Source organism: Bufo bufo, chromosome 6 (assembly GCF_905171765.1).
Source record: "Bufo bufo chromosome 6, aBufBuf1.1, whole genome shotgun sequence".
In the NCBI taxonomy this organism is placed as follows: domain Eukaryota; kingdom Metazoa; phylum Chordata; class Amphibia; order Anura; family Bufonidae; genus Bufo; species Bufo bufo.
Genome location: NC_053394.1, coordinates 260,794,945 through 260,809,117, shown reverse-complemented (window position 1 = coordinate 260,809,117; position 14,173 = coordinate 260,794,945). Strand labels below are relative to the sequence as shown.

At 49.0% G+C, this 14,173-nt stretch overlaps 1 protein-coding gene across 1 annotated transcript in view; it reads left to right on the top strand.

The window, feature by feature from the left end:
• The first annotated feature begins 782 nt into the window (after positions 1–782).
• The window catches only part of NDST2 (N-deacetylase and N-sulfotransferase 2), a 143,314-nt gene continuing 129,923 nt past the window's right edge, over positions 783–14,173 (top strand). Inside the window, exon 1 of the mRNA XM_040439038.1 lies at positions 783–1,055. The gene's annotated coding sequence lies outside the window, so the exon portion shown is untranslated. The remainder of the gene's footprint in view (positions 1,056–14,173) is intronic.

The following is a 14,173-nucleotide window of genomic DNA, read 5'->3' as shown; positions in this document are numbered from 1 at the left end:
TAGGAGCCCCCTCTTCAGTATATACAGCACCCAGTACACGCAGGAGCCCCCTCTTCAGTATGTGCAGCACCCAGTACACGCAGGAGCCCCCTCTTCAGTATGTGCAGCACCCAGTACACGCAGGAGCCCCCTCTTCAGTATGTGCAGCACCCAGTACACGCAGGAGCCCCCTCTTCAGTATGTGCAGCACCCAGTACACGCAGGAGCCCCCTCTTCAGTATGTGCAGCACCCAGTACACGCAGGAGCCCCCTCTTCAGTATGTGCAGCACCCAGTACACGCAGGAGCCCCCTCTTCAGTATGTGCAGCACCCAGTACACGCAGGAGCCCCCTCTTCAGTATGTGCAGCACCCAGTACACGCAGGAGCCCCCTCTTCAGTATGTGCAGCACCCAGTACACGCAGGAGCCCCCTCTTCAGTATGTGCAGCACCCAGTACACGCAGGAGCCCCCTCTTCAGTATGTGCAGCACCCAGTACACGCAGGAGCCCCCTCTCCGGTATGTGCAGCACCCAGTACACGCAGGAGCCCCCTCTTCAGTATGTGCAGCACCCAGTACACGCAGGAGCCCCCTCTTCAGTATGTGCAGCACCCAGTACACGCAGGAGCCCCCTCTCCGGTATGTGCAGCACCATGTACACGCAGGAGCCCCCTCTTCGGTATGTGCAGCACCGAGCACACGCTGCAGCAGGCTCCCTCACCGTCCCCGTCAGTGAGTGAGCGGTGGGCGGGGCTGAGCTCCCGGGGCGGGCCCGGCTTGGGGGCGGTGTCTCAGGAGGGAGACGGGAGAAGGAGGGGGCGCTGTTATTGTTGCCGCTGCTCGCTGCCTGGTTGGCGGAGGCCGGGAGACGAGAAGAACCGGTCCTCGGACACACATAAGCTGGGGCGGGAAGAGAAGGGTCACCGGGGCGGAGAACCCGAGGAGACACTACCGGCTGGGGGAGGGGATCTCTCCATCAACTTCCTGCCTTCCGAGGATTTGTTTTCCCGGATCTCGGGCTGCCTGCTGCTCGGACTGACCCAGAGGGAGGCGGGCGCGAGGCTGGAGGCGCCGCAGGTAACAGCCGAGTGCGGGAGAGGAGCGGGAAGCTTCTGGTCTGGAGGGACGGAGCGCTGCTGCTGCATTCCTGCTCTGCCGCGCTGGCTCTGTCCGTGTAGCAGTGCAGAGTTTGTCACTTGGCAGAACACCTCACTTTGTGGCTTTCCATTGTAAGCCGGCTGCATTCTCTCCACACTGTAGTAAAGTCAGCTCTGCTACATCGTGGGGAGTGGGCTGTTACCGGGGTCAACTCTGGGGATGGGACGAGTATCAGGTCATATTACAGCTCCACATGAAACTGCTGCAACTCATTTGCTTTTAGCCTGAAGAATGAAGGTTTTGATTACCTCAGAGGAGTGGTAAGGCGGGGGCCCCCTTTAGTAATGGAGGGGTTCTAGAGGTCTTAGATCTGCAGGGGTCCATGGCAATAATGGTTTCATATGTTGCATGTGATGCCCGAAATCCACTGATCTGAGAGAATAGCCTTTAAAGGGGAGCTCCACCTTTACCTGTTGATGTATCATCTAGATAAAGATAACAATGCAATGACTGCATTACTGACACCAGTACCCTACTGGGCAGTTAGAGGTAGAGTTCCCCTTTAACTTTGTTTAGGAATGAAACGCCCTCATTCTCATTCGTCAGTGTAGATGGAGTTTTAATTGGTCGGCATATTAAAGGGAAGCTCCACTTTAAAGGGGTTTTCTGGAGATATTGCCATGTATGTAGAGGATGAAGGAACCGCTGCTGTACCTCAGCTCCTCGGTCCTCCATGGCGCGGTAATGTCACCACATCAGCCAGTGGCAGTAGTTCGTGGAGATTTTCCACTCTGATTTTCGTACGTTTTTTGCTGTGTTTCCGCGCCAGATCTACCTGTGTTACTTCTGCAGTTTGTCGCAGGTTTTGACACGGATTTGCTCCAGATCTGTGAAATCTTCGCGGAAAATCCGTATAAGCAGTTTACAACTATCTGCACCGTGTACATGAAATTTGGACATGGTGCGTAACACGCATTGTATGTGTTTACCCCGCGGGTGCTTGGGTGGCTTTGCCCGGTGGACTTTCAGGCAGCAGATCCGAGGCACCGTGCAGTACCAGCAAAATAAGAGGGGATTAAAATCTGCAGATATGCTCCACATATGAACGGACCTGCCGTGCGGATTGTTCCGTTTTCAGGCCTCGTTCTCATTTCCATGTCCAGTTGACGTCCGTGGAAAATGGATCCATGTTTGTCCCGTGTGTCTGGTTTTTGCCCTCTATGTGTCATCCATATTCTGCGGACGCTGCTAGGCTGAAGATGAATTTCCAGAGCATCTCCTGCCAGTGGTCTTGAATACGGATGCCATTCGTGTTGTGCCAGTGGTTTTTCACGAACCCATTGACTTCAATGGGCTGGTTTGGTCTGCATCATGGACCAAAGTAGTGCATGTCTCTGTGGGTCAGTTGAAAACCTGTGGCGTGTGAGCAGAAACGTTAAAATCAATGAGTACGTGTGCTGTCCAATTTAAGGGAATTGCGGGTTAATAAAGGGGGATAGGATTTCCTACTGTTTCCAGTTTGTGAAAATATGTTAGAGACGTAGCCCCGGGAAAAATATTCTACAGTTTTCAAACCAGCACCTGGCTCTGAATACTTTTGTAATTGCCTGTCATAAAAAATTTAGTATAGCCACTGAGTTATTCAATGAAATCTGTCGGTTTAGCGCCACCTGCTGTTTGTTCTTTTCCCTATTTCTCTGTCCACCTCGCTCTGGTGGACGCACATGCTCAGTTCCATTCTTCAGCTGCAGTAGAAACAACACTTCCCCTGTGAAAGGACATGCTCCCTGATCTGTCAGCTTGATATAAATCGAGCAGAGCAATGATGGGGAGATCTCTGGGTCCATGTGAGGTACAGGGCTGGTTCTAGCTTTGGTAGGTGACTGACTTTTATTATTTATGTATTATCTGATGTCTGGTTTTTAGTTTTGACATTAATCATGGGGTAACCCCTTTTAAGGTGATTGCTTAGAATTCAGTTCCCAAGTTGTGAAGGAGGAGCTTCGTTTTAATGTGTGACGGGTGAGCACCCCGGGGCAAATTCCTCTGAATCTGGGATATGAGAGCAGTGGTGGGTCAGAAGTGACCACAAGAGGTAGACGGCCCCGGTTTTGTGTTTACACGGTATTGTGCCTCACGACATGTTTGTATGTGATATGACACGTGAGCAGATGCTGTTGTGCATAAATACGTCTCGGCTGTCAGTGCTTCGTGATGGTACGGGGCGACTGACAGACCCTATTACAGCGGGAGCCACCGAAATCGAGGTTGTCCCGTGGCAGCGCCGTCCGTTTAGGGGCGGTGACAAGGTGTCGTGGATGGTGTATATTCTCGTGGTAGCCCCGAGTCCTACACCACAATAGATCCTGTCACATGAAACCTGTGAGACAGTGGGCCGTCACATTGTCACTTTGCTGTTGCTTTGTGAAGTTCCCTTTGTCCTGCAGAATCGCTGCCAACCTGTTTTGGGTGGGTCCCAAGTCCTGCGGGCGGCTGTTCTACTAGTAGTAAGCAGGACTCAGCACGACAAGCCCATGGCTGGTATCGCCCCCCCAGTTATAGTGGGGAAGTCCTGGCAGCTCCATGTTATTCATCTGAGTCTTAGAGGAACGTGCTTCCTCCTCCACGTCTTCTAGGGGTGATGGGACCTTCCTGTGTTCCCAGACCCTGTGTCACCAGCGGTACAGAAAGTTCTCCTCTACCCCTGGACTTGGCATTCTTATTAAATCCGACATTAGGAAATGCTGTAAACGTCAACTGTAGTCAGATATTTCTTCTTCAGAGCATTGGTCGCATCGCTCATAATCAATGATCTCTCGGATCTGGTTGTGTCTTTAGAAATTAGTAGAGCATGCAGAAGATGCCATCTCTGGTTCTCCTTTTTGTCCCAGGTTCAGACTTCTGCGTGGAGTTGGTATGGGATTCCTCCAGGTATTCTACCCACCCTCCAAAATCGTAACTGAAACTGAGATGGAGCTCCTTACACGATATTGTGTGGGAAGTTACTCCATGCAGTGTCCTGTAATTTGATCAGTGTGACATCCACGGCAAAGTCTTCAGTGGAATTTCTTCTACGTTTTTATATCCAGCATTCGCATAACAGATCACTGTCCTCCAGGTTGGATGCGTTAGAGCTTCCCTTTAATACATGTACATGCTCCACTGAGCAGACATGACTCAGGCTTGGGACCTGACCTGACTGACTCGCCATACAGCCGCATGTCACCATACTGCGGCACTTCTGTGACATTGCCCTGTCTTTAGATTGCTTTTAATATTGATGACCTATACTCGGCATAGGTCATCAATATTAGATTGGGGGGGGGGTCTAACATCCGGCACCCCTGCTGATCAGCTGTATGAAGATACAGTGCGCGCAGTGCCGGGTGTTGGACCCCCGCCGATCTGATATTGATGCCTTATCCTGAGATTAGATCGGGCATCCTCAAACTGCGGCCCTCCAGCTGTTGTAAAACTACAACTCCCACAATGCCCTGCTGTAGGCTGATACCTGTAGGCTGTTCGGGCATGCTGGGAGTTGTAGTTTTGCAACAGCTGGAGGGCCGCAGGTTTGAGGATGCCTGGATTACATCATCAATATTAAAAGCCTGGACAACCCCTTTAATATACTACTAGGCCTCCTGCACACGAGCTTATCCGTTTTGTGGTCTGCAAATCGCGGATCTGCAAAATACAGATGTGGCCTCCGTGCATCCCACCTTTTTTGCGGACCCCACTGTAGAAATGACGTTCTATAATTTGCGGCGCAGCCACACGGATGCAGACGGCACACAGATATCATCAGTGTGCTGACCACAATTCTTGTGGCCCCTTTTGAAATGAACGGGTCCGCGTTCGATCTGGTTGTGTGTTGGGTTTGCACACATTTCTTTTTATGGGTGGAGGTTTGACCCTATGTGGTGTTCTGGAATGATATCTGTAGAGCTTTTTCCTGCACAGATTATGAAATGGAAGAGAGCTGCTCCGACAACGTTGCCCACCTTCAGCTGGACCTGCTGAAAATTGCACCAGGAGATGCCCAGTCCTGCGACGAGGGCAGCCAGATATACACAGCAGCCTCTCCTCCATAGAAATATCTTGTGTATTCTGCCAAGCCAAAAAAATGTGCGTGTTAGCGGGGCGACAGGGTGTGAGAACCGCCAGCTGAAAAACTTCCTGCCAGCACTTATCTAATGTGTGTGGTCAGCCGTAGTCCGAGGCTATGTTAGCCCCCAAGGTTAGTGGTCAGGAATGCGTGTGAAGGCCCTGTGCTCGGTGTGGACCGCAGAGTGAATCTATAGAAATGTAGTCCCTGATGAGGAGAAGCCGATGCGTGAAGTGAATGAATCATAAACTGCTCGCGAATGGTTAATATGACAGACCCTCGTCTGCCGGTGGACAGCACTGCCACTCCTGCCCTAAGAACTGGATTGTGTAGGGAAAATGGGGTAAGTGTTGAGGTGGATGGTCGCTGATGTTATGCCCTGGCCATAGTACAGATGGGTAATGTGGCACTCCTACCTACTTTACAGAGGTGCTTTTCAGATTCTGTGAGAATCCTTGAGGAAAAAACTTGTGACTTGCTTCATCCCACTGTTCTGTGGGGGGTATATATTTCACGGTCGCTGCTTCCTGAGGTGAATGATTCCCTCTAGAAACGCTATGACGGCACACTGGGTACCGCTATGTAATATGGGCTAGTAGCCATTGTAAGTTGCCTTACCGTTTACATGAAAGCTCGTTCAGTTTCCATTAGTATGGCTGCTCCGCCATAGCCATTGTGTCCTCCTGGAAGCTGAGGAGCAAAGTAATCCTATCCTTTACTTTAACCACTGAGGGTCCAGAGCAGTGCTGCAGTGATCCAGATATCTGTATAGTTAGCTGCTCACTTCTGTGCTTGAATTTTTATGCTCTGAGCTTGTGCTTGAACTGAACTTAGGCTACTTTCACACTCGCGTTTGGTGCGGATCCGTCATGGATCTGCACAGACGGATCCGCACCGATAATACAACCGCATGCATCCATTCGTTATCTTTAATATTGCCGAAACTGATTCGTCTTGAACACCATTAAAAAGTCAATTGGAGGCGGATCCGTTTTCTGTTGTCATATTGTGTCAGTGAAAACAGATCCGTCCCTGTTGACTTACATTGTGTGTCAGGACGGATCTGTTTGCCTCCGCCTCGTCAGGCGGACACCAAAAGGCTGCAAGCAGCGTTTTGATGTCCGCCTCCAAAGCGGAACGGAGCCAAACTGATCCATTCTGAGCGGATCCTTATCCATTCAGAATGCATTAGGGCAAAATTGATCCGTTCAGGGCTCTCACAAGCGGTCCAAAACGGATCTCAGAAACGGAGAGCCAAAACGCCTGAGAGACTTTCACACCTGCGTATAGGTCGGATCCGTCTGGTATGTGCCCAGACGGATCCGCACCTATAATGCAAACGCTTTAGATCCGTTCAGAACGGATCCGTTTGCATTACCATGAAGAAAAAAAAAAAAATTTTTTTTTTTTTTTTGTTCATGATAATGCAAACGGATCCGTTTTGACTTTACATTGAAAGTCAATTGGAGACGGATCCGTTTGAAAGCGGATCCGTTTGCAAGCTGCGTTCAGGTGTCCGCCTGCTGAGCGGAGCGGAGGACAAACGGAGCCAGACTGATGCATTCTGAGCGGATCCGCATCCATTCAGAATGCAGTAGGGCTGGACGGATCCGTTCGGGGCCACTTGTGAGCCCCTTCAAACGGAACTCACAAGCGGAGTCCCGAACGCTAGTGTGAAAGTAGCCTTAGCTGTTAGTGCTTTTTATCTTTTCTTTATTGCTGCACTGGTAGGGTTTCGCTGTACGGTACAAGTCTTTATTGGTATAATGACAATAAAGTTGAACTGAACATGAAGTAATAAAATTTGATTAGATTGTAAGTGGCTACTGATTTCAAGGCCCAAGAGAATGCTTATAGGAATAAGATGAGCTGCACTAGTACTGCATCAGCACTGATAGGGGTACAGTACCTTCCATGCTGTACCATGGAGTGCCCACATAATGTAGCCTAGTCAGTAAACTAGTGAATGGCCGCTATAGGACTCCATACACGTTAGTGTATTGTCGGCTGGATGGAATAACAGTCTGAGGCCTCATGCACACGACCGTTGTTTGGGTCCGCATCCGAGACGCATTTTTTGCGGCTCGGATGTGGACCCATTCACTTTAACAGGGCCGCAATAGATGCGGACAGAACACCGTGTGCTGTCCGCATCTATTGCTCAGTTCCATGGCCCCTGAAATAACAATAGAACATGTCCTATTATTTTCCGTTTTGTCTACAAGAATAGGCATTTCTATTATGGGCCGCCGTTCCATTCTGCAAATTGCGGAACGCGCATGGGCGGCACCCATGTTTTGCGGATCTGCAATTTGCGCATTGCAAAACACTGTGGGGTCGTGTGCATGTAGCCTAATGTGTATGGGAGCTCCTGAATCGAGAAGGATTGGGAATATTTCCGCCTAATCCTTTTGTTCTCCTGGGAGTTGAGCACCCCCCCACCAGAAATGTCTGGCAGCAGCTTTCTCCCCTCTGCCCATAGACTACATGTTCAGCCGAGCCAAGTGTGTATGTGAATGGGGGAGTCGGGAGACACCTGGTCAGCCCGACAACTATTGGATGTATATGGCAGTTCTAATTGTCACTGTGGATGCAAGCTCCTGTCATCAAGGCCAGTGGTGCCCCCTTCAGTAGTGACCAGTGAGGGCACAGGTTCTTCCTACGGCCACCCTGGTCAGTACATTGTGGCTGCTACGTAAAAAATAAACTCGTAAATGCAACTTATTGAGGCTACTTTCACACTAGCGTTTTTGTTTTCCGGTTTTGAGTTCCGTCACAGGAGCTCAATACCGGAAAAGAACTGATCAGTTTTATCCTAACTCATTCTGAATGGAGAGAAATCCGTTCAGGATGCATCAGTTCAGTCCCTCTTACGTTTTTTGGACTGAGAAAATATCGCAGCATGCTGCAGTTTGATCTCCGGCCAAAAATCCTGAACACATGCCGGATCCGTCATTAATTTACATTGAAGTGTATTAGTGCCGGATCCGGCCTTAAGTGTTCCGGCAAAACAGATCCGGCTTTTCGGTCTGCGCATGTGCAGAACTTTAAAAATGCCCAAATTTTTTTTTTATACCGGATCTGTTTTTCCGTATGACACTGAGACTGATCTGGTATTTCAATGCATTTGTCAGACGGATCCGTATGACGCCATCAGTTTGCGTCCGGATTGCCGGATCCAAAGGGCAGTTCCGGCGACGGAATTGCCTGCCGGAATCCTCTGCCGCAAGTGTGAAAGTACCCTAATAAGGGTCTGTTCACACTGCAGTTTGTTCTTCTGTATTCAATGCATGCCAGTCAGAACATCCTCCCGACAGGCAGGTCGTGGAGACGTTAGCTAAAGGCACCTCTAAACCAGTAGAAAGAAATGCTGGTGGTAATTGTTCCCTCAGATGAGAGTTCCTGCAGTCCGGCTCCTACTTCCGAGATTTCTGCCTGAGCCAGTAACCACTAATGGCTGTGCAGCATGAGGCATGTACCGGGGAGAAATGCCTGCATTGTGAATTGGGCTGAAGGACTGGCACACACCATGTAGTCCGTATCTGGCAGAGGTTTCTCGGTGCGCAGATTCCAGAGATGGATCTAAGAACTGCGGCAGTATTAAGGTGATAGATGAGCTGCTGTGGAGGCTGGAGCTGGACTTGTGCTGGGAAATGAAGTCACTTACCTGCCTCTCGGTGACCCAGTGAGTCCGCAGGGACAGTCTCTCTATAATGGGATTGTGTGAGGGGTGCTGCGCGGCCTTTAATGAGCTGTCAGGCCGTCTCCTGGAATCTGCCTGTGAATAATACATCGCTGGTTTCTGGCGGCTCTGTGCTGCGCCGAGTTTGATGTTAAAATGAGCGCTTTTACCATTTATTTACCCGCAGCCGCCACCACCACAAATGATACCATACGGCCATTAGCATCGGGCAGATTGAAGGGCCCTTTACACGGGCCAAGATTATCGGATGAACTAGCGTTTCCCACCAGGTTATCCAATTCGTTCCATCATTTCAATGGGGCAGCATAGGTTTCTGTCATCAGAAATAACGTTATGTAGCTGGCGGACATTAGCGATGTGCGAATGTCCGCAGAACATAACTGTATGCGTTATAACTTTTATAATATGTAAGTGAGCCTCTAGGTGCTAGTGGGGCGTCGCTGCAGCACCTACAGGCTCCGTCCTCTCAAGGTGATTGACATCCTCGGTCTCCTCCGTTCCCCCCAAATCCCGCGCCTGCGCTGTCCATTTTAGTATTAGGCGCAGTGAGTGAAGGACGGCACTAGGCAGGAAAGGGGGTGATTTATACTTAATAATTTGGGTTGTTTTTTTTACTTTTTTTTTAATTAAATTTTTATTGTAGATGTTCCTGGTAACCCAATGTCTTCACCCCTCATAGCTACAAGTGCTGCTTTCCTATACACTGCCTACATAATATATGCAGATTTGGGGGTAGAAGGGGCCTCCAATAGCTTTCCTCTGTGGCCCATAGAGGTAGAGTAAATGGCCGTGATGTGAGCCCTACTGTCACAAGGGGGCCAGGAAGGCTAGTTGTGTCCAAGCAACCCAGAATAATGCCCAGCTTTCCTGTGTCGCCATAGTAAACGCTGTAAGGCGCATAAGAAAGTGATTCAGACTTGGGTAGGCGTGAATGTGACGTAGCAGGTTATTTGTATGTAGGTGAAGTGTTCTATATATAAAACTAGTTAGGAACCTAAAGTCCTAAATTCTTTACACGCTTGTTTTTTAGGATTTAAAAAAAAAATATTTATATACCTGTTACTGCAAGACCTCATTCAGCAGCGTGAAATGCCTTCAGGCCATTATCAAACCCGCACTATGCCCAATCTCTTACAAATGTAGTAATTGCCAAATCCACCAGGAACCACATATAACGCAGGCTGTCTAGGTTTTATAACGTGGTTACCAGAGAGGTTGCGTCTACACATGGTGATGTGCTAAGGGGGGCAGAGGTGGTCCAGTCACGTGTCATTGCTGCCCTCACCGTGATGACCCAAGGGAAAGGGCCTCTGTCAGCAGACATGAACCTGGCTCACCTGTTGCCTTCAGCTGCCAAGTCCATCTAGGAGCAACGGGGGCGTTACCATTGCACCTAGAGGCTTCACTTTCTCTGCAACTGCTGCGCCCTCTGAACTTTGACACCCAGGACCCCTGCTAATCAGCTGTCAGAAGAAGCGCCGCATCCTCTTAATAGACTGTCACATGGCCTAGGCACAGCTCAGCTGAGCTGCAATACCAAGCACTGCCACTATGCTGTGCTTGGAGAGCCACCAGAAACCGATTGTGCTCCAGAGAGTGGCAGGGGTGCCAGCACTCGGACCCCCACCGATGTGATAATGATGACCTATCCTGAGGATGGGTCATCTTTTATATTTACCTGGATCACCCCTTTAACATTTATGTGATTTTGGCTGATTTGTGCTAGAGGTATGTACAATGCTTCCCCCCCCCCATGTGGTATATTTGTTATCCCACGGAAGAAAGGGATAATGGTGACCCTTTTCTAACTTTTGGGGATGTTTCCTTTTGAAATCTACAAACATTCATTTTGGGTCTTGGGGAACTTCCCAGCTTGCATATAGATTTAAAGAGCAAAATCTACTTTTCATCGTTTTATGGAGAAATCAAATTGTGCAACTCTGTTACGGGTGTATTCATATCACCGTTTAGCTTTCCATTCTTCTGATCCGTCAGAACAAGAGAGGGGAAAAAAACGGATCCTGTAAAAAAAACAGATCCTGTTGCATCAGTTATGCATAGGATCCGTTTTTTTACAGGATCCAGTAAAAAACGGATCCTGTTGCATCTGTTGTCATCCGTTTGAGCCATTTCCGTCTTAGATCGTATTTTTAGATGGAAACAAAAGTACTGCATGCAGTTTTTGGGTACTTTCACACTAGCGTTCCGTCACAGGAGCTCAATACCGAAAAAAAATAACTGTTCAGTTTTGTCCTAATGCATTCTAAATGGAGAGCGATCCGTTCAGGATGCATCAGTTCAGTCTCTTACATTTTTTGGATGGAGAAAATACCGCAGCATGCTGCAGTTTTCTCTCCGGCCAAAAATCCTGGACACTTGCCGGATCCGGCATTAATTTACATTGAAGTGTATTAGTGCCGGCATTAAAATTGCCGCATTGATGGATCCTTTCTTCCGGTCCGCGCATGCGCAGACCTTTAAATCGGTGAAAAATTTATAAATACCGGATCCGCTTTTCCAGATGACACCGGAGAGACGGATCCGGTATTTTAATGCATTTGTCAGACGGATCCGGATCCGTCTGACAAATGTGTCCGGGTTGCCGGATCTGGCAGGCAGTTCCGGCGATGGAACTGCCTACCGGAATTCTCTGACCCAAGTGTGAAAGTAGCCTTTTCCCGTGTAAAATACGGATCTCAGACGGAAATGGCTCAAACGGGTGACAACCGATGCAACAGGATCCGTATTTTTACTGGATCCTGTGTGTTTCTTTGTGGTTTTTTTTTTTACAGTTTCCCCCCAAAGTGAAATGATTCCTCTCTGAAATCTGTAGATGTTCATCGGCTGTAATGTGTATACGGTGGGTTAGAGGTCAACATCCCCAATCTTTAGTTCCCCTGCGAGATGAGCAGCGCCAGAGGTGTCTGAGCAGAGGGGCTCATCCCCTCCAGTAAAATAGACACGCATGCTTTTCCATGTTTATTGAGGGGTCTGGAAAGACTGCAGTCGGTTACAGGATTCAGAATAAGGGCTCGTGCACATCACCACGCCATGTTTTGCGATCTGCAAAACACGGATGCCAGCGGAACGGGCGACCCCTGATAGAAATGCCTATTCTTGTCCGCAAAACAGACAAGAATAGGACGTGTTCTTTTTGTTTCGCGGGGCTGTCCGCATCTTTTGCAGCCACATTGAAGTGAATGGGTCCACATCTGAGACGCAAAAAATGTGGCTCGGATGCGGACCCAAACATGAGCCCTAAAGCTGTACACAGTGAGTAAGGGTACATTCACACAACCGTATATATTTTGCGGCCCGCATAAGGCGGATCTGCAAAATTCAGATATCGTCGGTGTGACATCTGCATTTTTTGAGGACCCATTGGGTTCCATGGTCTGCATTTGCAGCCAAGAATAGGACACGTTCTATCTTTTGCGGAATGGACACACAGAATGCCTACGGTCATCTGACTGTACCCTATAGGTCTTCTCCCCCAAATAAGTATTAATGTATTTTGTTAGAACGGTTTAAATGCACAAATTCTCGTGTATGTAGGTATTGCTGTTACGTGTTATAGCGCCCCCTGGTGTTCTTTTGACTTCTCTTAGAACATCCACCTAATGTGTATAGTGCCATGGCCACACGTAGGGGAGTGGGAATAAAGGGAACAGCAGGGGGCGCAGTAACAAGACTGCAGCATCGATATCTAGACACAAGAGCCGTTTCTTTTGCCTTGTGTGATATAAAAGAGAAATGGAATCTTTTTTTTTAGCTGCAGAAGCCTTCAAGCGGAGTATTGAGATTACAGGTACTTGTGCCCCTGCATACCGGTTGACTTCAGTGCCTCCACATTGGGAAGGGCAGGCAGTGTTCCCGCTGCACACCTAGGAGCCACGATTAAATCATCTTTATTCTAAACTTGTTTTTAAGAGACAATACAAACAATCTTCCAGCAAAGCCTGATTAACTGTGTCCACATGGCCTAAGAGGGGATTAGCCAGACCTGCTGCACTGCGGGCTTCAGAGCTGCCAGCGCTGCTGCGCTTTACTTCTCTTTGCATCTCTCAGATGTGCTGTGGATAGGGGATAAGTGTCTAGCCACTGGGGCCCCCAACCATCACCAGAACGGGGGCCCATGTTTCCCCATGCGTATCAGGCTTGCCGTTCAAATGGCGTCCCTGTTGCCCCAGCAGTCAGATCCCTGCCGATCAGACCCTTATCCTCTATCCTGGTAATGGGAGAACCTCTTTAATCTGTATTTATCAAACCCCGCCCGCAAAGCGGCATGGCACGAGTTAAAGGGGTTGTCCGGGTTCAGAGCGGAAATTCTCCGATGCTCGTCTCAAAGGGGCTGCCTGGGTAAAGAACCCCTTTTAAAGGCTCTCTAGGTAGATAACATTTAGTCTGCTGTAGTAACTATTCGAAATATTATGCCAGAGTTGTAGCATTTACTGGTAGGTGTGATCAGTGAAGGCACATGATGCAGTGCCACTTTGTGCCATCTGATCCAGGATTTCAGGCTTACATCTGTGTGTGAATTTTGTATCTGGGGCATCTATGACCTGCCATTGATCACTGGTACAATGGGGCGAGGACCTCTCTGTGCTCCTTGAGTGTTGTACACCCCCCAGAGATCTCCGGGTCTAACAACTAATGCCAATGTGTTTCTGTGGCCTTATCAAGGGCATGCTACATGACAGGAGGCACACTCTAAAAGTCTGAGGGCACCATGAACTGGTGACAGACCCTGAGCAAAATGCTGGGTCACCCTCTTGAGTGGACCCTTCCCAGTCTGTATTGATCACCTCGAGTGCAAGCCAAGCCCTGGGGTGCACTGAATACAGACCAAGAGCTCGTGACTCGTGAGTACCCGGCGCTGATCTAGGGCTTAGTGGATAAAACTTTCCTGCAAAATAGTATGCTTGACACCATTGCCATCCTGCTTTACCTTACCACAGCATGGGGATGTGCAGCGTCATGGGCCTCATGCACACGACCATGTCCGTAGCGCGGTCTGCAAACCACAGATCCACCAAAAATGGATACCTTCCTTGTGCAATCCACATTTTTCTAGAAATGACTACTCTCATCCACAGTACGGCCAAGAATAGGACATGTTTTATAATTTGTGGAATGGACTTGGAGCGCACACGGTCCGTTGTTTTGTGAAATAGTAAAAATTGCAAAACTACACTACCCGCTGGAGGGTGTATTCACACAGTGTTCGGCCAGTGATTTCCATCAGTGATTGTGAACCAAAACCAGGAGCGTGTTAGAAACGCAGAACAG